This window comes from Tupaia chinensis, unplaced genomic scaffold, assembly GCF_000334495.1.
Source record: "Tupaia chinensis unplaced genomic scaffold, TupChi_1.0 Scaffold146687_1, whole genome shotgun sequence".
Lineage (NCBI taxonomy): Eukaryota > Metazoa > Chordata > Mammalia > Scandentia > Tupaiidae > Tupaia > Tupaia belangeri.
In genome coordinates this window covers 2,493,622-2,520,257 of record NW_006206544.1, presented here as the reverse complement: position 1 = coordinate 2,520,257, position 26,636 = coordinate 2,493,622, and the positions used below count along the sequence as shown (strand labels likewise).

The 26,636-nt window shown below is 35.4% G+C and overlaps 1 protein-coding gene and 1 pseudogene across 1 annotated transcript in view; both read left to right on the top strand.

The window, feature by feature from the left end:
• Nucleotides 1-26,636, top strand: part of DPYD (dihydropyrimidine dehydrogenase) — a 994,283-nt gene that overhangs the window by 58,516 nt on the left and 909,131 nt on the right. The window lies entirely within an intron of this gene.
• Nucleotides 7,459-8,606, top strand: LOC102480016 (trimeric intracellular cation channel type B-like; annotated as a pseudogene).

Genomic DNA, 26,636 nt, shown 5'->3' with positions numbered 1-26,636 from the left:
TTGTGTTTTTATTTTTTTTTTTTTTTTTTTTTTTTTTTTTAGAGAGAGATTTTTGCCATAGGGCATGTGCACTCAACTGAGAAACTGAGAGAAAGTGAGAGAAACCACTCCCAGGGTCAGTGGTCATGCTGCAATTCCTTCTCCTCCATTCTCTTTTGGATTTTGGGTATGCATATACATGTGCCCTGTGTGAGTTTCAAGCCTTTGGGTTTGTGACTTGAATTGTGGTGAGCCACGTGGGAATCCAACACCATTACCACTACACTATCTGCTGGACCTAAAGTCTACTAATTTTTATTGATGTTGTGAGTATATGTGATGGTTTTTTATCGCTCTGGAAATACATGGAAAGGCAACATTTACTATAAAAAGACATGTGGACAATGGTCATTGTAACTGTAAGATTGCAACTCAGTTCAGTTTAGGATAATTTTTTAAACTATCCCAGAGTAAAAAAGGAATTCTTTTGAGCGTTTGAATCATACCATGTTTAATGGCTCTCAAACATATGATTATTTTCCTTTTCCCAAATTATGTTAACTCAAAATTGATAGACATTTGAACAGCGATCAGTTTGCCTACAGCATCTTGATTTGAGAAAAATCCTATATGTAACCATTTCTGTGAGTACATTATGTAAACATAAGTTGCATAAATTTTCATGATCTTGAAAATACTTGCATTTCTCCTTCCTTATGAATTCATGACATACTTACTGTACACAAGTATTTCTGAATATCTGATAAAAATGCCTCATTTAGATTACATGTTTTATAATTCAATTTGTCATATATTCATTCCTTCCATCTCTAAACTTAGAAGTAAATACATTTCACTTACTTTTTCTGATGTTCTACGATTTAGTCACTGTATGTAAGACAGAATTCAGCCGTTTGCCATAATGCTGTATTTTGTAACAATAACCCAAATAACAGTAGTGATGATGAGGATGATGGAGTCAGTAAGGGGAGACAGAACACTGAGCTAAGCTCTTCATAATAATAAATAAATTAATGGTTTACTAACTCTATAAAGCAAATACTCTTTCATGCTTTTGTTCTTTATACTCTCTTTCCTGTTTTATTTTTCTTCATTGAACATATTGCCAGCTAACAGACTGTTGCAAATGTTGCTTATTTTTTTCTGTTTTAGTTTGCTTTTCTGTTGACAGAAATGAATATCACACTGAGTAATTTGTGAAGACCAGAGGTTTATTTAGCTGATGATTTATCAGGTCCAAGATCAAGGGCTTGCATTTGGTAAGAGTCTTTGTTGGTGGAGACTCATAAAGTTCTGAGATTGTATTGAACATCATAAGTAAAGAACTTCAACAAGAGAAGTGCATGTGTTTCCTGATCTTACAAAGCTAATAAGAGCAGTCACAGGGCCCTCATCCTGATGATGTCTTCCAATTCCAGTCACTTCCCAAAGGCCCCACTTTTCAACAGCATAGTTGGATAAAAGTTCCACTCTTATAATGCCATCACAATAGGTATACAATTGCAATACTTAGTTTTGGGGGACACATTAAAACCATGGCAACCTGTTTGGTCTTTTCTCATTAGAATACAAGGTCTATGAAGACCTGTTTTGGTCACAGCTGTGTCCTCAGTGTCAGACATGTAATAAGTACTCAGTAAATAATGATTGAATGGAAGATTCAGCGTACATGTCAGACACTTCTTGTGCTAAGAATAATACATGTAAGACACTGTTCTTGTGCTGAGAATGTACACAAGAAGTCTTTGCTCTTATGGAACTTACATTTTGGTGTGTGATCATTATTATTGTTATCTTTATGAATTATTATAATTAGTACTTATTTTAATGACTAGAAAATAAGCTTGGAGCAGATAAGTGATTTTTTTATTGTCACATGAGTGATAGAGCTAGTATTATCAACTCTACAAGTAATCCGCACTTACATAAAACTTTATCTTGATTTTCCATTGAAGATTTTTAAAACTATTATCTATTCATTCATTTCTTTTAATATGACCAGAGAAAGAGAAAGAAAATGAGAAAGGAAGCCACCAGGCCTGGTATTGAACTGTGGTTGACTAAGTGGGAGTGTCTAGTGCCTTAACTACCTTAACCATGCCATCTGCTGGTTACCATCTTATGGAGATATTTTTGTGTAAAAATCTTATCTACTAACATCACCCAGATTTCTTTAGGAATATATAGTATGAAGACCAGTAGATGGCATAGTAGTTATGTTCCTAGATTACCATATGACCAACCATGGTTTGAGTCCCAGACTCGGCAGCTTGAAACTCAAACATGTGCCTGAATGCCCAAAATCCCAAGAAGAGGATGGAGGAGAAGGGATTGCAGTGTGGCCATCCTCCTAGGGGGAGAGGTGTGATTTCTTGCTTTCTGTTTCTTTGTCTCTCTCACCACAAGCACATGCACCCTATAGCAAAAATCTCTCTCTCTCAAAAAGAAAAGAATATGTAGTATGCCCTGAAATAGCAATTAAAATATGAAGTTATTGATTGGTTGCTAACATCCATATAAGAATTAAAAACTCTAAAGAGTATCTCCTGAATATTTTGAATTAATATTAATCTAGTTGCTGAAAATAAGTAAGTTTACATAGCAATGAACTTTCTTAAAGAATTAATTTATTGTATCACACTTTTTTTTTTTTTTTTGGAGATGTTTTTGCTATAGGGTACATGCACTCACCAGGAAGACAGAGAGAGACAGAGAGACAGAAAGTGAGAAATTACCCCCCAGGGGGAATGGCCACGCTGCAGTCCCTTCTCCTCCATTCTCCTCTTGGGATCTTGGGAACGCATGCACACTCACCCGACATGAGTTTAAGCCACTGGGTCCAGGACTCAAACCGCGGTTGACTACATAGGAGTCCAGCGATATAGCCATTATGCTAACTGCTGGTCCCCGTATCACACTTTTTGATATCTCTGTGACACCATGACAGACAAATTACTCAATCTATTTTAATTCTGCTTTAGTCTAACTATTTGGTTGTTTGAAAACTCATGATGTATTTTTGCATAGACAAATACAGAAAAATATGTCATGACTCATCTCTTGTCCCAATATTTACTTGAATCTAATTGTACAAATGATTAATTACCAAATATTAATGGAAGAGCTAATATGGGCCAACCACTGTGATACAAGAAGGGGAAAGGTACAGAAACTGTTATTGTCCTGACAACTTAGTCATTCACATAAACATTCAACTCATGTTCACTAGCATGTTTGTCAGTACAGCTTGCCATGGGAGTTATAACTGAAGTAAATAGTCTGGTCTCAGGATTCAAGGTTTCCTCCCTCCCGATTCCTTCCTAAGGAACTAGAATTTGCATTGAAAATGAATATGAAAGAAAATGAAGAAAGATCTCACCAGAGTGAAAAATGTGTATCAGAAAGACCAAGATAAAGGTATTGTACTTAAGGTACTGAAATAATGTCAGTACTGCATGGCTGAAATTGTGGAATACTAGAGAAAAATACCAAGAGATGAGACTGAGGAGAGGTAATGATGATGATGGTAATGATAAATAATTACATTAATTTTAAAGTTTTCTAGTCTGATTATTTAACGAGAGGAGTATGTGTTTTGTCATTAAGAATGCAACTCTGTTTGGTACATGTGGTGATTTAAAGTTTTGCCAAATATTAGATTCTTTCTTTGAAAGTGTGTATTTTATTTATGCTTCGTTCCCCTTGTCGGATAGGGTTGTCAAAGATTTATTCTCCAGGCAGAAATATGTAATAAAATGGTAATTGACTAAAAAGAAGAAAAGTGTTAACTCTTGATATCCTGAGGCTGTTATAAACATACTTTGCTTTAATTATTTATTTTAGACTGATCACAACTTTCTCCACATTCATGTGACCAACAAATTAAACTCGTTTATAATTGTCAGCCATCAGCCTCTTACTTTCATTTCGTTCTTCTCTAGTTTGAAATGTTTATAATGGTTGCTCTTTTATTTTTTTAAAAACTAACTTCATTGTTAATTAGAATGTAGCATAGTTACCTAGTGAGAATTTAAAGTGAACTAGAAAAAAAATTTCCCCATATAAAGGTGCATTTCAATTAGTGATATAACATAAGAATGAAAAATTTTCCTTTTATATTTACTTGTCTTTTGAGGTGGGGTCTTTATAAGAGAAGACAATAGAACCAAAAGAGGTAAGATAGCTGTAGAGATGTTGGTTAAGAGTAAGTTCTAGGCGCCAGAGGTGGCCTAGTGATTAAGGCACTGGAATCCCACATGGCTGTCCATGGTTCAAGTCCTGGACTTGATGGCTTGAAATGCACTGTAGGCGTGGGTGTGTGTGCACAAAACCACAAGAGGAGAATAGAGGAGAAGGGAATGTGGCATGGTCATCTACCAGGGTGGGAATGGAGGGGGGGTGATTTCTTGTTTTCTGTCTCTCTGACAAGCACATGTGCCATATAGCCAAAAACAAAAACAAACAAACAAAAAAAACCTCTCAAGAAAAACAAAACAAAACAAAAACAAACAGAGTGTAAAAAGTAAACCGCTTGGGTTCAATTATTAGTTTTGCCATTTACCGGCTGTGTTACATTGAGTAAATCCTTAATCTTTTCCTGTCAGTTTTTCTCATCAGTAAATGAAGGTAATAATAGTATCTACCTGATATATTCAATGAGTTAATATGCATATTATACTTAAAACAATGTATATATACACACACATTTGTGCATATACATATTCATTTAATGTATATACAGAAATACACATATCTGAAGGGATTTCAGAAAGTTCATGATAAATGGAATTAAAATACAAGTTAATATTGGTGCAAAATTTTTTTGGAATCTATGCATTATTTTTCATAACACACTTTTTTCATGAACGTTTTGAAGACACCTCATATATAACCCTCTGTGTCATTGCTATCATCAGCATTGATGGATTGGATCTATTTTGACAATGAATATAGAGGAGTAGCCCAACTAAATAAGGGAAGAATAGGCAGGGGTGATGAACAAGAAGACACTAATGATGATAGTAGGAAGCAATATTTCCCCTATTACCAGAAATTTCCTGGCAGCTGTGTGTGTGTGTGTGTGTGTGTGTGTGTGTGTGTGTAGTATAAGAGAGAGAAGATACAGAGAGATGGATAGAGAGAGATGACCAGCAGATCTTTTTTTAAAATGTATTTATTTATGGTAGCAATAGGTGTGTGTGAGAAGGGGAAGAGGAAAAGAGGGGTTCTCTGAACAGGATTTTATCATATCAAGATGAAAACCCAGCTTGCCAGGGTCTTGGGCACATGGATACCAGGTGTGTGTCAGTCCACATAGTCAGGATTTGAATCCTTGTTTGACCATGTGGCTTTTGAGCACTGCGATTCAGTGTGCTACCAACTGTGCCCCTGAGACTGGGCCACCATCAGATTTTTTAAGCACGGCCTTATATGCATAAAATTGAAAGGAACTTTTTTCTTGTGAATTTTTTTGCTATGCTTCTCCCTCCCCCCAAAAGTCTCAACATGATGGGCTGATCCTTGCCAGTTTCATTAAGGACTGGAATTCTTCATGGTCCCAGGAAATTCTAGTCTGATTGAAACTGTTGTGGGAGCTTGGCAGGGATTCTGAGTATTAACCTGAGCTGTGCTCACCTTCTTAGGATGGCCTGAGAGTCAAATGTCTGACAAGTTAATTTCTTTTGGTAGAAGTCATTCATAAAGACTTCATGTTAATGCAAAAATATTGAGAAGGGATCTGAAAGATCTGGAACCAAATTGATTTGATTTGTTTACACCAAAATTCTTTGCATAATCATAAATATTAAACTAGGATTGTATGATGTATTGTAGGTCAATAAGTACTGTATAATAAGGCAGATGTGTGTTAAGACTTTGTCTATAAAAACAGAATATGTATATTTTAAAAGATATTAATGAAGCATATTACTGTATTTGCAAATAAAAAATATCTTTGTACATGGGAAAATAGAGTGCTCTGAACAAAAGAAATCAGCCAAATTGTCTTTAGAGTCTAATGGTATATTTTACCTTTGCAAAACATTTATTTAGTGCTCATAGCAAATAAATATGCGAGTTTTGCTGTTTTTCGAATGGGCATACAATGGCAGCTGTCTTTCTAATCGCCTCCCTATTCAAACACTAATCTGTGGAACCCACGTAGAATGCTAGACGCCTGAATAGGTAGACAATGGCAGCAGCATTTTTAATCACAGTCCTATTCAAGCACTAATCGGAGTGATGATTAAGGGACATTAGAGGGAGCACTTTGACATCTGATCCTTTGAACTGACGTCTGTGCAAGCTGCACTCCACAGAGCTCACTTGGCCAGACTGATTTCCTTAAATAAAGTGCCGTGATTTCCAATGTAGGAAATATTACATTAGAGCTCATTGAAATGATTAGGAATTGAGGAGTTTTTCTTTTACTGGAGATGTGTATGCCGTATACTCACAAAACTGGGAACATTAATATTGCATGCACTAGTCTGAGTATCAGGGTGCATAGAGAAATAGCATAAAACGGATCTTCTTGCAGTTATTCATTTAAAATTGAATATGATCAGAAATGTGGAACTCTGCTGTCATAGCCCTTCATTACTGAACTTTATAAATTTTAAACTATATATAATTTATATACTTTATATTATGTAAATTATTATAAGTTATATAATTTAATCTAGATCAGCAGTTCTAACTATATTTCATGTTTTTCCCCTTAAATTAGCAGGGTATTTTTAGTGTTGCTTTAATAAGAGCAAACAAAAAAATATGTTATATCCTATTTGAGTGGGCATGTTTTGGTTTGGTAATCTTTAATCAAACAGAATGAAATATTTTTTCTCTCAGAATTTTTAGTATCTATTTGGATTTTGCTAATCTGTTCCCTGGAATATTCTATGTGATTGATCCTAAAAGCATTACTATCAATTCAGTATTTGCAGATTGGATCAATGGTTAAGATTTCATCATATATTTAAAGATGTAGTCCATATATTCAACAACTATATGGCATTGGGTCCTTGGAAAAGTTATGACATATTTTTGCATAGAAAAACAGAAAAATACGTCATGACCTTTCTGATGACCTAATATAAATAAGTATGTGTGTGCATGTGTGTTCGTGTATATAAGACATGCAGGTGTCTTAGTTCTCTATTGAGCTGCTAACATAAAAACTGCAAATAGTGATTTATAAAGAAATAGAGGTTTATTTGACTCACAATTCTAGTGGAAAGCCCAGGGGCTGGCAGGTGGCATGGTGGTTAAAGGCACTGGATTCCTACATGGCAAACTGTGGTTCAAGTCCTGGACCTGGTGGCCGGCTTTCTCACTTCCCTTTTTCTCTCTCTCTGTCTCAATCTGGTCAAATTAAAATAATAATAGTAATAAGCTCTCACCAAGTGCGCTGGTAGCCCATCGCAGTGTCTGCTTTGGCCACCGCGGTTGGTTGTAGTCATGGAGTCTCCGTGGGATGACCTGACTTTGGCCTTTTCCTGCACGTCCATGTTCCCCTTTTTTGACATCACCCACTATCTAGTGTCTGTGATGGCGCTGAATCATCAGCGGGGAGCAGTGGCAGTAGCATAGAAGAATCCCATTTCAAGCTGGTTTAGTGCTATGCTCCACTGTTTTGGTGGTGGAATATTATCCTGTATACTGCTTGCAGAATCTCCACTGAGGTTTCTTGCAAACAACACTTAATATATTACTGGCATCTTCAATCTGGTATATTATATTTTTTTTGCCTATGTGACCTAGTTTCCCAAGGCTATTCATTTTTACCTGTTCAGCTCCTGGCTTCGGGAATGAAAAAAGTGAGCAGAATTTGGAAAATAGTAGGTGGAGTCACACATGCTAATAGCTATTACAAAAATGGCTGGATAGTCATGATAGCTATTGGATGGGGCCAAGGTGCAGATGGTACCATTATCACAAATTTTGAGCAGCTGTTAATAGGAGATTGGGAACCAGAAGGTGATGAATGGCTGAAGATGTCCTACCCTTCTAAGATAACCCTATTGGGGTCAGTTATCTTCACATTCCAGCACTCAAAATATCTGGCAATATCAAAGCATAATCTTGTTTCTGTATACTGTCTTCCTTGTAACCACAAAGATAACCATGATGATTACAGAGACATCTACTGTAACTACTGCTCCTTTTTTTATTTTTGGAGAGATTTTCGCTATAGGGCTCGTGCGCTCGCCAGACAGAGAGAGACATAGAGACAGAAAGCGAGAAATCACCCCCCAGGGGGGATGGTCACGCTGTAATCCCTTCTTCTCCATTCTCCTCTCGGGATCTTGGGCATGCACGCACACGCGCCCGGCGTGAGTTTTAAGCCACCGGGTCCGGGACGCGAACCGCAGTCGACTACGTGGGAGTTCAGCGACATAGCCATTCACTAACCACTGGTTCCCACTACTGCTCCTTTTGAGGACACATTGAGTCGGATGGTGTTTGGCTGGCAGCAGCAGTTTTCATCATATGAAAAGAAAAGTGAAACAAAATCATCCTATAATGGCACTGGTTCTTCTGACTCAAAACCTGTAGCTGATGCTTCAGATAATTTTAAAAAGAAACTTACTAAGAAGACTGAGTAAAATTATTTGACGAGCTCTAGAAAGCCAACAATATTTTTCTTCACTACTGGTCAGATTGTGATAATATTTATGTAAATGATGTGAAATAAAAATTATGTATAAGGAATAGAGGTGACAAAAGGAAAGACATTTTTTGTTTCAGGGATCCTACCCCTTTCTGGATTGTAATTCTTGAGTGTTATGAGTGGATCATGTGAATTTGTTTTTCTGATATAAAAGATTATATTGTGATTATTTAAATACTTTTATTTAGAGAAAAGAAGGCTGATTTTCTTTCTTTTTTTTTGGAGAGGTTTTTGCTATAGGGCGCGTGCGCTCGCCAGAGAGACAGAGAGACAGAAAGCGAGAAATCACCCCTCAGGGGGGATGGCCATGCCGCAATCCCTTCTCCTCCATTCTCCTTTCGGGATCTTGGGCATGCACGCACATGTGCCCGGCATGAGTTTAAGCCACCGAATCCGGGACTCGAACCGCGGTTGACTACGTGGGAGTCCAGCGACATAGCCATTATGCTAACTGCTGGTCCCAGAAAGCTGCTTTTTTAATGTCAGGAAAAGTTGTCTATCTTTGTAAAATAACAAAAATTTTAAAAATTTTAGGTATTTTCATACTTATTTTTTATTTGAATCCTTTTAAGTTTTACTTCAGTGGAATGAATCTTCACATTACCAATATACTGGCTAAGTATGGAAAACACATTTAATTTTGAACACTGAGAAGAGTTAAATAATCCAGAAACATTTTGTTATAAATGAAAATAAATTCATAGTTAATATTTCAGATATAAACATTCCATTGTTTTACCACATTTAATAGAAAATACCTGAAATTTTATTATATTTTATTCATTTATTTTCCACTGGTACACTAGTAGAAAGATGCTACTTTTCAGTGATAATAGAGGTTGATTTTAAACTTGTCTGTCTCATATCCTTGTTTAAAAAAAATTACCTTTTTCCCTTAAAAATATCAGGGATGTAATTTTTAAGAAGTTACTAATCCAATTTTTTGTAATTTTCATTTAGAAAATTAGCTTATTTTTTTCCTCCATAAACCACATTTGTTTTAACTAGAGGAGAAATTATTCTTCTGAGCATTTCACATGTTCTTTCTGTCTTTAGTCTGAATACATTGATGGTAGTTGATTCAACAAAAGTATTATCACAGTTTCAAATAATTTTTCCTGGCGCCAGCAGTTGGTGTGGTGGTTAAGGTGCTGAACACTTCTCCCACATGGTTGACCATGGTTTGAATCTTGGACCTGGTGGCTTGAAAATTATGCTGGGCGCATGTACTTGCGTGCCCAAAATCCTGAGAGGAGAATGGAGGAGAAGGGAGTGCAGTGTGGCCAAATCCCCTGGGGAGTGATTTCTCACTTTCCCTCTCTCTGTGCCTCTTCCTGTCGCTCTTTGGCAAGCACATGGACCTTATGGCAAAACCTTAAAAAAATTGTTTTTTCCCTCTGTGTCTTCTTCCTAGTGACCACTTTTCCAGTATTCTAATTAGAATGTCTCTTACTAGTTTGCATATGGCTATATTTTAATTTATATGTACATTATATCATTTATTTTTAATGAAAACTAATTACTTTCATGTGAAAATACTCAGTTTGAATGAGAATTTCCCTTAGACATTCAATAGTAAACAACTAGCCATGAAAAAATAGAAAAACCATAACCTCCCTATAGTAGTCCATTTCAGTGAAGAGTGATGACATTAAATCTGGTTCCTTTTTGGCAAAATAAAAATACAGAAAAGCCTTAAAAGTTATCTTGTTTTAATTTGTGGTTTAAAAATCCATTCACAATATTTAAAACAGTGACATGATTTCTTCTACCAAGACCATGATACCTACTACCTCTATTAGCTATTTTTGGGTGTCTTGGAAGTACTCAAATACAATTGTTTGTTTTTAAAATTTTTTAACAAATATAAAAACCAGCATTTACTGTATTTGTTTAAAATTTGGGGGGCCCTTTTTATAACCTTTGAATGGTAGGAAGTTTATTTTTAGTATTGAGACAAAAAGTATTAAATATTTAACAGTTCTGTTTTATATTTGATATCCTTATAGTTAAAAATGTTTCAAAATCAACATGTTAATTATCATCTAGTTTTGAAGTTTGGATTTAACTGTAGCTGAAATAGTAAGAATCTTGTTTTTATACTTGGATTAAAGACAAATTTATTAAAGTAAATCATTTAGCACCATAAATAAATAAATAAATAAATAAATAGATAGATAGATAGATAGATATGAAAAAAAGAAAGAAAAAAGAAATTCCAAAGCCACAGGAATGCATTCAAGCCAGCTACATCACAAGGTGACTGAGAGGATTGTGGATTCATGGAGAGAGAGAGACAGACAGATACTCCTAGGGCCAGCCATCTTCTTTTTGTAACAACCTTTTATTGTGAGAATTAAGTCCTTTTCTTAAGAGCTAGAAACCACAGGGACTCAAGGAACATTATTAAGCTATTCATCAGAGTGGTGTGCCCATGATCTATTTACCACCTGCTAAGCCTCACTTATTTTTTTAAAAAGTTATTTATTTATTCTTCTTCTCCTTCTCCTTCTTCTCCTTCTCTTCTTTCTCCTTCTCTTCTTTTTTGGTATAGAGCACATGTGTTCACCAGAGACAGGCAGAGAGAGAGAGAAAGTGAGAAAGCAAGCCACCAGATTTGGGACTTGAACCGCAGTTTGTCTTGCATGAATATGGCCTAAAATTTTTTTTAAGATATTTTTTCTATAGGCCACATGCACTTGCCAGAGATACAGAGAGAGAGAGAGATGGAAAGTGAGAAATCACCCCCACCCCCCGAGACGGTATGGCCATGCCACAATCCCTTCTCCTCCCTTCTCTTCTTGGGATTTTAGGAACACATGCACACATACCCAGCATGAGTGTCAAGCCACTGAGTTCGGGATTCAAACCATAGTCCACTGCGTGGGAGTCCAGGAACATAACCTTTATACCACCTGCTGATCCCTAGGCCTCACTTTGTAAACTACATGATTTAATCACCACCTAGTATGCCTGACCTCCCAACTCTATTATAGTGGGGACTGAATTTCAAAATGTAAACCTTTGGAGGACACATGGTTATCTAATCCATGGCAGCAGGGATGGAAAAACTCTACATTTAACCTCTTATGCTAAGCAACTGGGACATGTGACTTAAACTCAGTAGACAGATTAAAAGCAGGGAAGACATACACATTTTATTTGTTGTAATTATTTAAATTTTATATGCACAAAAACTTTTACATAAAGTAAATGAAAACCCAAAGTCGTCATTAGGCCCTAGGGTCTGTATACTTTTTTAACAGAGTGCAATTAATTGTGGAGAACTGAAGAGACTAAGAAAAAGGAGTTTGGGCTTTTAGGGGTAATAAGTTGTGGAGATATTAATGGAAGATAAGGTTTATTCTAGTGATATTTATTTGTGCATATCCATCTTGATGCAGAATTTCTATCTCCTGTAAAAAGCGTTGTTTTCTTCCTAGTATGCTAGAGGTAAGTGGGAACACATTCACGAAGGGAAATGTGCCTGTTTTTAGGCAGATAGGGGAAGGCAAAGAGCTCTATCTGTGTTTGGTACTTCTTTGTTGCCTTCCACTCAAGTGTCTCCATGCCAAGGGGGATTATTTGAGGCGGCACATTCAGATTATCTCATGCTTAGTCTCTCAGGATTGAATTTCCTCATTATTGTATTCCTTTATTATAGGACTCTTTTCTTTGAAAGACAAACTTTATGATAAATTATGGGATAAATGTAACTTTCATGTTTATTTTTAATGGTCACTGTCCCAGAAAAGCTATAGATGTATATAGGCCCTCAAAGCTTTGCATATATCACCTGATTCTGTTTACTTGGATCTGACTAGAAAAACTAACCCGGGCTGAGAAAGTCAGATTCTCTCCCAGATATCTGAGACAAGAGACTCTCTTTCATTCTGGACTATTGGAGCAGAAAAAAGAAAAGGTTGGAGCTTCAGGGTGGCTGTTTTATAACTGGCATGTATACTGAAAAGCAGGAAAGACGAGTCTGAAGAGAGAAATGATAAAGAGGCAGGGGTAAAGAAAAACTGTCTGAGTTTCTCACGGATTTTTCAAAGGAGAGTTTTACAGTTTTATGTTTTGGGAGATAACTCTTGTATCCAAATACAGCTTCCTCTTATTAGCTTAAACTATATAAATTAGGTTTTAGATATAGACCACCAAATATGTTTAGGAGCAGAGTGGTGTATGTAAAGTTCTAATGACTTCAAATAAAGTGTTTTATTTATTTACTTTTTTTTTTTGAAAGATTCTTGCTATAGAGTGTATGTGCTAGCCAGAAAGAAAGAGAGACAGAAAGCGAGAAATCACCCCTCAGGGGGGATGGCCACACTGCAATCCCTTCTCCTCCATTCTCCTCTCGGGATCTTGGGCACACACACACATGTGCCCAATGTGAGTTTAAGCCACAGGGTCCGGGACTTGAACCGCTGTCGACTACATGGGAGTCCAGCAACATAGCCATTATGCCAACTGCTGGTCCTGAAAGTGTTTTATTTTTAAGCAACATGTTAAAATTACAAGTAGGTCATGTCAGGTAGTAGGATGTATTGTAATCAGCTCCTGATCAAAGAGCAGAAAACTTGGGCTCAAATCTTGTCTCTACATTTTCTAACTTGAGCTTGGTTATGATGCTTTGTCTCTACCAGCTGGCTCCCATTACCTTCACTCTAAAATGGAAATATCATTGATATGGATCCAGACAGTGGTGCAGAGGTAGAAGGGATTGTGACATGCTTATTACCCCAAGAGGTGATTTCTCACTTTCCCATTCTGTATTTCTCTGTCTTTCTCCAGTGGATGCATATGCCCTATGGCAAAAACCTAAAAAAAAATATTTTTTTCATAAATATGGGGTTTATCAGATGATAAAGAAATTATCATGGGTTTCTTTAAAGAATATTATACTTTTAGTAATAAATTATAAGTATTACAAACTGGGTGAAGTGGTATTATGCTTATTTATTTCATATGACATTTTTCAAATGTCATTTTAAAATATTTTTTGCAGTATCGGCAGGTGGTGTGGTGGTTAAAGGTGCTGAATTCCCACATGGCCTTCTGCATTTTGAGCCCTGAACCTGGCGGCTTGCTTCCTTGCTCTCCCTTTCTCTCTCTGTCTCTGTCTCTGTCTGGACAAATTAAAATAATAATAATAAAAAAAATAGAATGAGATTTTTTTTTTTGATTAGAGAGCACAAGCACTCATCAGAGAGAGACAAAGAAACAAAGAGAGAAAGTTAGAAAGCACCTTTCCCCCCAGTGGAGCATAATCACAACACAATCCCTTTTCCTCAATTTCTTTATCCGCTTGGCATTTGCAGTGCACATGAACACACATCCAGCATTTTTTCAAGCTGCTGAGGCCTGGATTCAAATTCTGTGGTCAGCCATGTGGCATCCAGCTTCCTTATCCACTGTACCATGGAACTGCTCCAAATGTCATATACTTTGAACTTTAATATTTGGAAGATAATATCCAGGTTGATACACACCTCTTCTGATTAATAGGTCCTTTATCGTAAACTCTCTCAAGCATCCCTCTTCTATAATAGACCATACTTACATTGCCGTAGTGGTTTCAGTTTGTTTCTTCATCATAATAAATAATTGCAGTAGGTTGCTTTTGATTCCTTGCATTTTCTCCCCCAAGCTGCAATAAGAATATGGCTATTATTTGTGGAATTGCCTTGCTCTTATTACTTATTGGTTCATTCTTTTTCTAAGGGTTTATTTTTAGGTTTATTATGCTTTCTTTTATATTGCCTTTCTTATGTTTTTAAGAATTTAAATCTATATCACCTTTGCGCTGTATCTTTCTATTTCTGTATTTATATCAAATATCTGTATCTATATGACTTCTTTTTTCAGTGATACTTTCATTTCAGGTCAGCATTTCTGTAATCTACAAATCAAGAAATAATCTACCCAAGTCACTTTCTCCTCAGCATGGTCTAGAAGAGTTTGACACTGTTTCTGTTTTCCTTGTATGTATTTGGAATAACTTTCTATCACTTCTATGCCATAACTACTCTTGGTTTATTAGGGGAGGATATTGAAGAGTGGATTAAAGTGTTGTATGGTCATCTTTGGTTTGAGTCCCATACCTGGCAGCTTCAGGCTGGTGCTTCAGGTATGTGCTTGTGCATGTCCAAAATCCCAGGAGGAGAATGGAGGAAAAGGGATTGCAGTGTAGCCATCTTCCTGGTGGGTGATTTCTCACTTTCCCTCGCTCTTTCTCTGGTGAACACATGTGCTCTATGACAAAAACCTAAAGGGAAAATAAATAAGTTAAAAAGAAGAAGAGAGCCAGTAATCCAGCAAGGTAAAGAAAGATTTGAATGTGGAATACACATAGCATATTTGGGTGGCAAAGTATGCATAGATAATTCAAGTTGTATAAGTGGTTCATGTCCAAAAGCAATCGAAAAAATGATTTGGAAAGAAAAATAGTGAGAGAAATGTCTAGAAAAGAAGACTGGATCCAGATTGAAATAAATAAGTGAATATACTGTAGATATTTGAATTCTTTTCTTAGGACAATAAACTCTTTCATGATTTTGACTGGGATGGTTCCATCATAAAAGTGTTTTTTAAAAAAAAAACAGAAATGTTTTAAAGCTAATGAACAATCTTTAGCATATTCACTTGGAACTCATTGATTCGTTAGGTGGTATCAATATAGGAGAGAGATATGAGAATAGAAATAATGGGATTAATGAGTATGTAGACATTGTGAAAGTATTTAGAGAGAATGGGCAGACTGATAGTAGGAAAGATAAAAAAAAAAATGTCATCGGTCATTCAATGGACATACCATACTAGAGGTGCAATAGCAAATCCATGCAGTTAGAGAAAAGCATATTGCAGTGGAAGGAAGCATTGATGATTTTGTTATCATAGATGTTATTTTTGGTTATTATTGTTGTTCCTATTATAAACATTCTTATTATAGTAAGGTCACTTTGGCCAAATTACTAGTAATATTATACCTTCTGTAGTTCTTGCTGCACCAGAACTGCCTTTTGGCAGAGCTATGGAAGGAACAAGCAAAAGAGCACATAGCTTCACACATTAGCCCAGAAACCCTGCATGGCTGAAAGGACTTTGGTTGTGTCCTTAAAAGCCATCCACTATGCTAAGTTTAGGTTTTATTGTCTGTCCTAAATTTTTTTTAGGTTGAGTGTCAAGTCCTTTCCTATATACATATTTTTTACTCTTGGAGCCTTTTGAATACTTTTGTTTACCTTCCATCCAACATTATTCCTTTTTGCACAATTCATTAATTTTCTCCTTAGACAATAGCTCATAGTGTATTTTCCCCAGTGCTGAAACTCTCTTCTTTGTCAAAGAAGACATTGTATTAATAATCCCCAGGTTTTAATCTATTGAATAGGAAATGTTATAAGTCAACTCAACAAAAAGTTAATTCTACAAATAGATGAGTGGAAAGGGTGGCATTTCAGTCTTGCTTTTATTCACTCAGCATACTGAGCTTGTGCTTGATAATAAGATAATTAAGAAGATCAAAATCTAAACAACTACAATTTGAAGATAAATGAAGTATATAGCTTTAGATAAATTCTAAAGTAATAGGTAATGGTGGACATTCTATAAATATTTGTTAAATAAGTAACTGAATTAATTAGAAATATTTCCTCTGTCTAGATAAAATAGAATGATTGTTTTGAGATGATCAGTGTGATAGGTGCCTTTTAAAAAAAATTAATTTTGTTTTATTTAAGATTAAGCAGGACTCTACAGGTCAACAGAGTAAGGGAGAGGTGGTTTAAGAAGGCAATATAAGCAGAATGCTGCTATATTTTGAACTACAGATAGTATGTATTTTAGTCCATTTTGTTGCTAATAACAGGAAACACTTGCAGTTGGATGATTTATAGATACAATAGTTTATTCAACTCATGGATTGGAGGTAAAACATTCAGGGACTACATTTGGTGGGGCTGCATGACAACATAGTAAAGGGCAAAAGGGCATGGTCTCTTTTCCTTGTTCGTCTCTCTCTTTATAATCCCATCAGAAAATCAGTTGTTGGAGGCCCTGCCATGAAAACCTAATACTAATCTCTTCCTCAAAGCTTCAGCTTTCTAGACCTTGATTGGATCAAGTTTTTATCTTCAAGTTTTTAACCTTGAGTCCTGTTAAAATCACTCAACAAATGATTTTTTTTTTTTTGGGGGGGGGAACACATTGAATCTATAGATGTCTGATATTGCCAGTACAGGCAAGATAACCAGATCATGAAAGTCTTTCAATGTATGACTACCCTTTTAAAAGAGGAAAATAAATAATTAATGTGCACAAGAATTCAATGAGAGAGTTACCTGAGTTGTCACTATTTTAAATATAGGGAAACAAAGGATTAGAGTAGTTAATTTTTTATCCAAGTCTCATAGCTGGTAAGTTAAACATTAACATCTGGATATGAAATTAGACATCTCATGTTCTAGCACACTTCAGATTATGCAAACATATTTATATTTTTACAAAATGAAATGAAATATTTGGGATATTTTTGTGCTAAATTGAAATGAAGCAGAAACAGTTGCTGTTTCCCATTTGTTCTTTTAGTCTTATCTTCATTACCAAGGTATAATCAGGCAAATTTTCTTACAGAAAATTATTTTATTGTATTTTTGAGAGATTTTTTTCTAGAGGCTATGCATGCTTGCCAGAAAGACAGAGAGACAGAACGCAAGAAATCACCTCCAGGGAGGATGGCCACACTCTAATCCCATCTCCTCAATTCTCTCTCAGGCTTTTGGGCATGCACACACACATGCTCCGCATGAGTTTAAAGCTGCTGAGTCTGGAACTTGAACTGCAGTTGACTACGTGGGAGTCCAGTGATGTAGTTATTACACCATTTGCTCGTCCCCAGAAAAATTTTAAGAATTAGTTTATGTTGGGGTCAGTGGGTAGCTTGGTGTTTAAGGCACTAGACTCCTACATGGCTGACCAGGGTTTGAATACCAGACCTGGAGACTTGCCTTCTCTCTTTCTCTTTCTCTGTCTGTCTCTAATAACAGTAAACACACTTAACTGGGTGATTTATAGGGCACATGTGCCCTATAGAAAATTAAAAATAATAATAATAATAAATAAAATTAAATAAATAACTAAAAAAGTATTAATTTCTGTTAAAATAACTTCCCGTAAATGGATCTTGGAGTAGGTCTCAAATCAATGTTATTGCATTGTCACATGAGATGATAACTTAGAAAAAGTACAATATTTTACTAGTTAAAAGACAGAAACAAAATAAGAAAAGATATCTTAATGAGAATTGACATTTAGTAGACTATGTGAAAAGTCATAAAATTCAACAATGTTGGAAACAGTGTAGAAATGCTGAAAACAATAATGTTGAAGAAAAATTTTTCTTCTGAGACTTGCATTGTATTTCAGTCTTTCACCTGTTGTTTAAATCTGCCATCTTGTTTGTTAACACAATGTTGGTATATGAAAAGTACCTAGACCAAAATTCTGCTACAAAAAATCCTTTGAGGGAACCAGCAGTTAGCGTAATGGCTATGTCGCTGGACTCCCACGTAGTCGACCGCGGTTTATATCCCGGACCTGGTGGCTTAGAACTCACACCAGGCACGTGTGCGTGCGTGCCCAAGATCTGGAGAGGAGAATGGAGGAGAAGGGATTGCAGCATGACCATCCCCCCCAGGATCAGAATTAAGTAGATGCATCATTTTTAAAAAAAATATTTATTTCTCCCATGAGGCAAACAAACACACACACACACACACACACACACACACACAGGCACACGCACAAACACAAACACACGCGCACAGAGAGAATCTCCCGCAACAGGGTCCTGATGCTGTGGTCCAACCCCAGTTTTAGCCAGCACCAGATTATGGGCAGGTGCTAGGAATACTTAGGGAGGTCTCTGGATGTGAAGTTAGAACCTTGCCATATGGGTCTGCCTTGCAGAGTGTGGCATTTTTAGGCTGCACCACTGTCTTGTCTCTGGTAGATAAATCTTGATAGATGAAAACTTTTAGAGTCATCAGTCAAAAACTAAGGGTAAGGGTTTGGTGGACAGAGCTATTAGTGAATCATAAAAATGGTGACTAGAGAAGGCACTCTAATTTTGAGTGAAGACAAATAATTTAGTTGGCTACATATATAAATGCCTATACATTAAATACATACTTTAACTTATTTTTTAAAAATAACAAATCTGAGCTATGTGTACTTGTAGGAGAGGAAATTTTGTCACAGAGATAGAGAGAAAAATGTGTCCTGCAGTTTATATATCAGCTCCTTCCATAGGCTTTCAGATGTTTTCACTAGATGTTTGAGAATCAAACAGCATAAGATAACTTGCACTGGTTGGCCAGGGGAATAATTTGCAGACCTATTATTTGGATTTGAAAAGAAAAGAAAAATAAACAGCTCTAACAAGCAGAGTAAACTACTTCACTGAACCACATGAAACACATTTAATTTTTCTCACCACAGGTGTGCTCCAGCTTCTGTAGACGGTGCTTTTAGTTGTTCTAAGATAATATTTGTGGAAATATAGAAATAATCCTGGAGATATTTGAGGATAATTTATTTCAAAGTATGTGGAATATTAGAACTAAAATTCACAATTTATCAATTGCTGGGTATCCCTTCATTTATGCAATGGAAAATTAACAGAATTTTCATCTCTATTATTTTCTTATTTCATTTTGTTTTTTCAAGTCAACCTTCTTCATTCTTTGATTTTCTACAAAGTACCATTCTATTGAAAATTAACAATATGTTTTCTTGTGAGCTATAGTATAAAAGGTAGATTTAAAAAGAGAACAAAAACCAATAATGTTACATTTATTTTTTTCTAAAATCACCCACAAATTTCACCTATACCATATAAAATATAAGTACATTGTTTTTACTTTTAAAATTATATTTAATATCTAACAGTATTGTAATGTAAAAACAGGTACTCTTTTTTTTTTTTTTTTAACCCTTCCTTTACAATTAGGTGCCAGTTGTATTTGTGAACCTGTTGATCTCATGGCATTTTCTTATGAATAAAAGGGCAAGGTTGCCCCTGGATCTACAGCCTACTTTAGGTCTATCTTCTGCATACTCTCAAAACATACCATATCACATTTTATCCTAATTGCTATTATTATACTTCAGTTTTTCACTCTCATTTTCTTTTTCTTTTCTTTTTTTTTTTTTTTTTTGGAGAGCTTTTTGCTATAGGGTATGTGTGCTGGCCAGAAAGTCAGAAAGAGACAGAGAGACAGAAAGCAAGAAATCATCCCCCAGGGGAGATGGCCACGCAACAATAATCCCTTCTGTCCATTCTCCTCTCGGGATCTTGGGTACATACACACACACACCTGGTGTGAGTTAAAGCCACCAGGTCTGGGACTTGAACCACGGAGTATAGCAACATAGCCATTATGCCAACTGCTGGTCCCCCTTCTTTATAAAATCATAACTTGAGTCAATTACCATTGAGATTTAAAAAATTGTTACTATTAGACAGATCTTGAATGTGAAAATTTTCTTATTTTACCAGAAGTTTTATTTGGTCTTATTTCATTTTATTTTATTTTATTTATTGCTATTACTTTACCTTTACCTAACAGATATTCAGGAGAAGGATCTGGCGACTTTTGTTCAAATTAGCATTGTTTTTTTCTGTTGCTGTTATGTTTGTTGTCATTTTTTAAAATGCTGTGTGACAGTGAGAAATCCTACAGACTATTTGCTCTTTTGAATTGATTATAAAATATAATCTTAAACTTGTATAAAGTTATTTTTTAAAAACATTTTAAAGACAACTCAAAGTAACATATATCCTCTAATTGTAAGATATCATATTTGGCATATACCCAGTAATTTCAATTTATTGGTCATATTGTTTAAACAGTACTATCAAGTCTGATTATGTGCTGTGAACTATCTATTAGGAAAGATGAACAAAAGGCTTTTGTTCACGGGAAATTTAGGTTGATGGTCTCAGACCATATTTATGTTAATATGCCATATCTTTTTAAAAAATTATTATTATTATTATTTATTTTGCCAGAGGATGTATGACTCCAGAGAGAGACAGGGAGAGAGAGACAGGAAGAAAGCACACCCCAGGGGGTCATGGTTATGCCACCATCTCTCTCTTCCTTTTCTTCATCCTGTAAGGATTTGGAGCGTATACATACATGTGGCCAGTGTGTTTTTCAGTATCTGGGCCAGGATTTGAACCATTCAGTTGGCCATGTGAGATCCAGCTTCCTTAACCACTAAACTTCAGAACTCACCCACGCTGCCATGTCTTTTATCATAAACTGAAACATTCAGTTTAAGTCTGTACATTATATCTTACTTTGGTAGGATATTATTGTGTTTTTTGGTGCTTGTGTATTTTTATCCATGCTTTTATCTTTTTTTTTTTAATTGTCAGAGAACACATGTGCTCACCAGAGAGAGACAGAGAGAGAGAGAGAGAGAGAGGGAGAAAGCACTCCTAATGCGGTGTGGTCAAGCTGCAGTACTTTTTCCTCCAGTCCTCCTTCTCATCAGAATTTTGAGCATGCATTCACATGTACCTGGTGTATTCTTCAAGCCTCCAAAGGCTGGGACTTAAACTGTGGTCATCTGCCTAGGATCTGCCTTCCTTAACCACTAGGCTACAGGATCAGCCCCACGCTTTATCTTTAACTCTGTTTCTCATTTTGTATCTGTCTTTTTTCTCCTAAGTATGTGTTTGGATTTAAATAAATTTCAAGGTGAAAAACTTTGTCAGTTATTGATGAATATAAACCATTCAAATGTATGATCCTAAATGATGAATTTGTTTTCCATCAAGTGTTGAATGACTTTTAAATGTTTGTTTTTAAATTTTTTCACTGTTTTCACTATTTATCTTTTAGTACACATGAAAGAACATCAAAAAGTTCATGGAAAAATGGAATTAAAGTACAAGTTTTTATTTTGGTGTAAAGCAGTTTTAGAATTCATCATATGCATTTCTCATGACCTTTTTGAAGCCACTCCCCATCTTGGCTACTATGCTGTGTTTTGTTCTGTCTGCTGCTGTGATTCCTTTTATAATTTCCCTTAAAAATGATAGTGGTTATATTTTAATAATATTTTATTAACTATATTTAAACTGACATATTTCTAATTTTCAAAATCAATAATTAAATAATAGTATTTTGTATCATTACTTTTATTCATAAATATTTGCTTTTTTAATAATTTCCTATTACTATGACATATTTGTTTTGTATTTTTCTATATTTCTCTTAAAGATCACCAAAAGATTCTTTAGACTATATACTGGGTCATAGGATCTGCAAATTTATAATATTACAATATAATGTCATTTTTATGCTATTTATTTTACAAAGCAACATTTTGAAATCATGTTAATCCATGCCATTAGTATTGTCAGCCTCTAGATTTTGGTTCATACCACATAGTGTTGTAAAATTGTACCTTTCTTTTTCTGTTTTTTTTTTTTTTTTTTTTTAATTTTGCTAGAGTGCATGTGCACTCACTAGTCAGAGAGAGAGAGAGAGAGAGAGAGGAAAACATCCCCTGTAAGAATGGTCACACCACCATCCCTTGACCATCTCTCTCTCTTTTCAGGGTTTTGCATATACACTCACATGTAGCCAATGTGTTTCTCAAGCCAGGTCCCGTACTCAAACCACGGAGTTACCTATGTGGGATCCAGCTGCCTTAACCACAGACCATGGAGCCAGCCCTCTTTATTTCTTTATATTATGGTTTACGTATGTTTGATGTATATCTTTGTGGGGTATACTATGGTTTTTTAATGTGTATCAGAATCAAATCAAGAATGTACGTATATTCATCTTCTTCAGCATTGAACCTTGCATTATGTTGTGCACATTTGGTAATAGTTTTTTCATTTATTTTTATGGAATATTTTTAAAATTATCTAGTTTTTACATGGCTGAGGCACATGCATTCATGTGTCCATTTAAAACCTTCTCACAAACCCCTCACAACACTCCCCACACACACACACTCCAGCAGCTCTGGTATCTACTTTTACACTATTTCTGTGTTTTCAAGTTCTTCAGTTTCCACCATCGAGTATGGACATTTGGCATATGTTACAGTATTTTTCTTTCAGAGTCTAGTTTATTTCAGTTGGAATGATATTATCTAGGTTTTTCTACTTTGTGTCAAATGATAGGATTTTATTGTTCTTTGGGGCTGAGTAATATTCCATTGTATGTATATGGCACATTTTCCAAATCTATTTATCAGCTTTTGAGCACTTTGGTTGGTTTTATGACTTAGACACCACCATTATGAATTAAGAAAGGTTGTACAGTATCCTAAAGAAGCAGAAAGGGAAAGAATCCTTAGAGATTGTAAACAATGGTGAATGCTGTTGATAGACAAGGTGACATATAGAGAGTTTTGTTGTTGTTGTTTAAAAGAGTATTATTTGCAGCCATTTGAGTAATAGGTAAGCACAGATAAATCCTGAAGCTAAAGAATAAAACAGAGATAACAGGGAACCAGCCGATGACATAATAGTATTACGTCGATAGGCTCTCACATAGTCGACTACCTTTCGAGTCCAGACCCAGCGGCTTAAAAATTCATGCTGGATGCATTTGTGTGTGTGTCCAGGATCTCAAGAGGAGAATGAAGGAGCAGATATTGTGGCATGGCCATTCCACTTAGAGGGTGATTTCTCACTTTATGTCTGTCTTTTTAGTAAGCGCACTCGTCCTATAGCAAAAGTATCTTAATTTAAAAAAAAAAAAAGATAACAGGGACCAGGAGATGGCATGATGGTTATGATAACAGGGACCAGCAGACCAACGTAATGGTTATGCCACTGGACTCACATGCAGTCAACCCAGGTTCTAGTCCTGTACCTGGAAGCTTAAAACTTACGCTGGGCACATGTGCATGCATGCCCAAAGTCCTGAGGGGAGAATGAAGGAGAAGGGGTTGTGGCATGGCCATCCCTCCTAGGGGGTGATTTCTCACTTTCTGTCGCTCATTCTCTTTCTGTCTTTCTGGTGAGTGCATGCTGCCTATAACAAACAGTCTCTCTAAAAAATAATTAAAAATATAACAAAATAAAACAAAGATAACAAAAATTTGATATTTTAACAAACAAAGAAGTAAGTGATCAAAAGGAGAAAAACTTCCAAAGTATTACTCATAGAAATAAGGATGAAAAGGAAAGTCTAGAAAAACAGAAATAAAATTAAATGTAAGATGTCGAGCATTGTAAAGCCATAGAATTACAACATAACGCTATGTTGAATCAAAATTAAGAACTACTATCACATAATCTTTGTCAAATACATTCTGCATCTGGTATTAAATATTTCATGTATATATTCATTAGCATTTATTATAATTACTATTAAAATTGTTTTGACAATAATGTAGATTTGATAATACTTAAATGAAAAACTAAACTGTAATGTCTATTTTTTGCCCCAAAGGTTTGTATGTTTAGGTAGTTTAATTTTTCAAACTAAAGTTATTTGGGTAAACATATTAGTCTCTTAATTAGATTAAATTTAGCCCTTCAGAGATAGAAGTAAAGTTTGAGTTTCAGTTGTCTGGAATACATGATTTTTTCTTGTGCAGCTTTTATTATAGACAATGTCAGACAACTAGTTAAACTGTGAAAACAGAAGCACAGTCTTTCTACTGTGCAAAGTAGAAGAAAGGAAGCAATTTACACATGAAATTCACTTTTAAGTAAGCCACACTTATCTTAGAATTATCAATTGTATATTTTCATAATCACTTAAATAAGAGCCTTTGTAAAATAAATAAAAAAATTATAATTGTTTTTAAAAAAGACAGAAATTACTAGCTGTATTTCTGTATTATTTTAGCAGATTTTAGTAAAAAACTTCTAAAATTCACTACATACAAGTCAAAGAAGGTAGAAACAATTTTTTATAAGATTCACATTTAAATAATCTAAAATTATAGAAGATTATCGTGTGGATTATAATTCTATAAAACTTTCATCTGGGCCATTTTAATAACTTAGAAATAAAGTAAATTAAAAATTAAAGCTCAAAATTCCGTTAGTAAAGAAAGAAGAAAAGCATCTTGCAATGGCTCTAAACTTTTAGAAGCAGATCTATTGGAAGGTGGCATCAAATAGAATCCTGACTCACTTCTTTTTTCAGGCTCTGTGGTCAGAAGACAAATCTAGTACTAGTATAAAATATTTCTTGCTGTTGGGCAGGATGTGCTGAGTGAGAAAAATCACTGGGCAAGAAGATTCTTGAAGTCATCTTCACTTTAAAGAATAGAAATAAGGGTAGGGGAATCCTCTTCTCAGCCAGCCCCTGGGAACCTCTTTGTCACATATGACTAATGATAGCAGGGTAGAAGAGATTCAGAGCACTGAAGCTCAAATTAGCAACTCTGCATAAATGGGAAAATGGAGTCCAAAGAAGGTGTGAAGCATCTGCCATGCAGGGGACACCAGGAGAAGCTTGTGGAGACCTGCTGTGTCAGGAGGAAGCTGACCTGATGAAAGGACGTGATCTTTAGCCTGGACAGGGTGGCTGGGTGGTATCTGGTTCATATCAAACAAGAGAGTCTTTATTCACACAAGGTAACAACTTGATGCTCCTCTTTCCTTAGCAATCTGATCATCCAGAGCATGCCTGGTGGCCCTCTCCAGAAACTGCTAAATGTCTCACTTGGAATATCAGAAATGTTTATGATACTTTTGGAAACATCAGATTCTTCCTGGATATGTTGAAGGGTATTTTCATTTTACGTTTTGAAGACATTTTAAAACAGTAGAACTAGCAACACCATTTTGCATTTCATTTCAACTCTGCCTACAGGTTTCTTTTGTATATAATTCTTAGAATGCTCATTTCTTTTATATACTTTAATTTGCACAGCAGAGGAATGTTATTGTAGTGGTATGTAACTGTTACCTAATACTGAGTTTTTGGGGAAAAAAATGAATGCTCATATGTACTTGAAATAACTCAAATCATATGAAAATACTGATTTAACATTTAAGTATCACGGCATTAAAAAAAAGTAAACCAAAACAATAAATAAATAAAATTCTTAATAATTTGTTGTGCAGGCATTTTGTGTTCTTACGTTACCAAGATTTCATTCAGTTTACAGAACTTTGAACCTATTCTCTGAGTATTTCTCTCATAGAAAATATGTTGGCTTTGATAAGTCAGTAACTCTTTTTCAATTTTTTTAACTTTCTTTTTCAATTTTTTTCTAAAAGTCTTTGGCTTATATTCCTTAGGTATTTATCTCTTCACATGTGTGGCTGATCTTTTCACAGCCCTAGGAAAGATTCTTCTCTATCTATAATATATAGAGCAAATTCACTCTAAATTGGATATTCTGTGAAAATGGATTTCATTTCTTTCATTCATTTCAGAAAGGACTTGAAGTTTCCATGGATGTTTATGCCTCTGTGTGTGTGTGTGTGTGTGTTTTAATTTCTTTTTGTTTGTTTGTTTTATTTGTTTTGTTTTGTTTTTTTTCCCAGCTGTGATGAAGCTTTCTTAGTTTGGAGAGTTTTGATACGACCTTTAAGCACATCAATTCTTTTACCTTCTTTAATTAATTTAGGTAATATTCATGGTGATTTTTTTCTTTCATCAAGTTTTTTTTTTTTTTCTTTATTTTTTTTAAGTGAGAGAATTCATGTGAAAGACGGGAGGGAAAGGGAGAGAAAAGAGAGAAAGGAAAAGAGAGAAAAAGTGAAAGTATTTTTGACAAGGGTCCCACTACTGTAATCATCTGCTCTGGCCTCCTAGTTAGCTAGGACTACAGTCATGGGCTACCACACCTGACCTATTTAGGTTGGTCCGTAAGTTGAACTCATGTGGCTCCAGACTTGCACAGTGGTGCCTATCACTTGTGCCATTGTGGCTAAGCTTCATCAGATTTTTTAACTAAATCT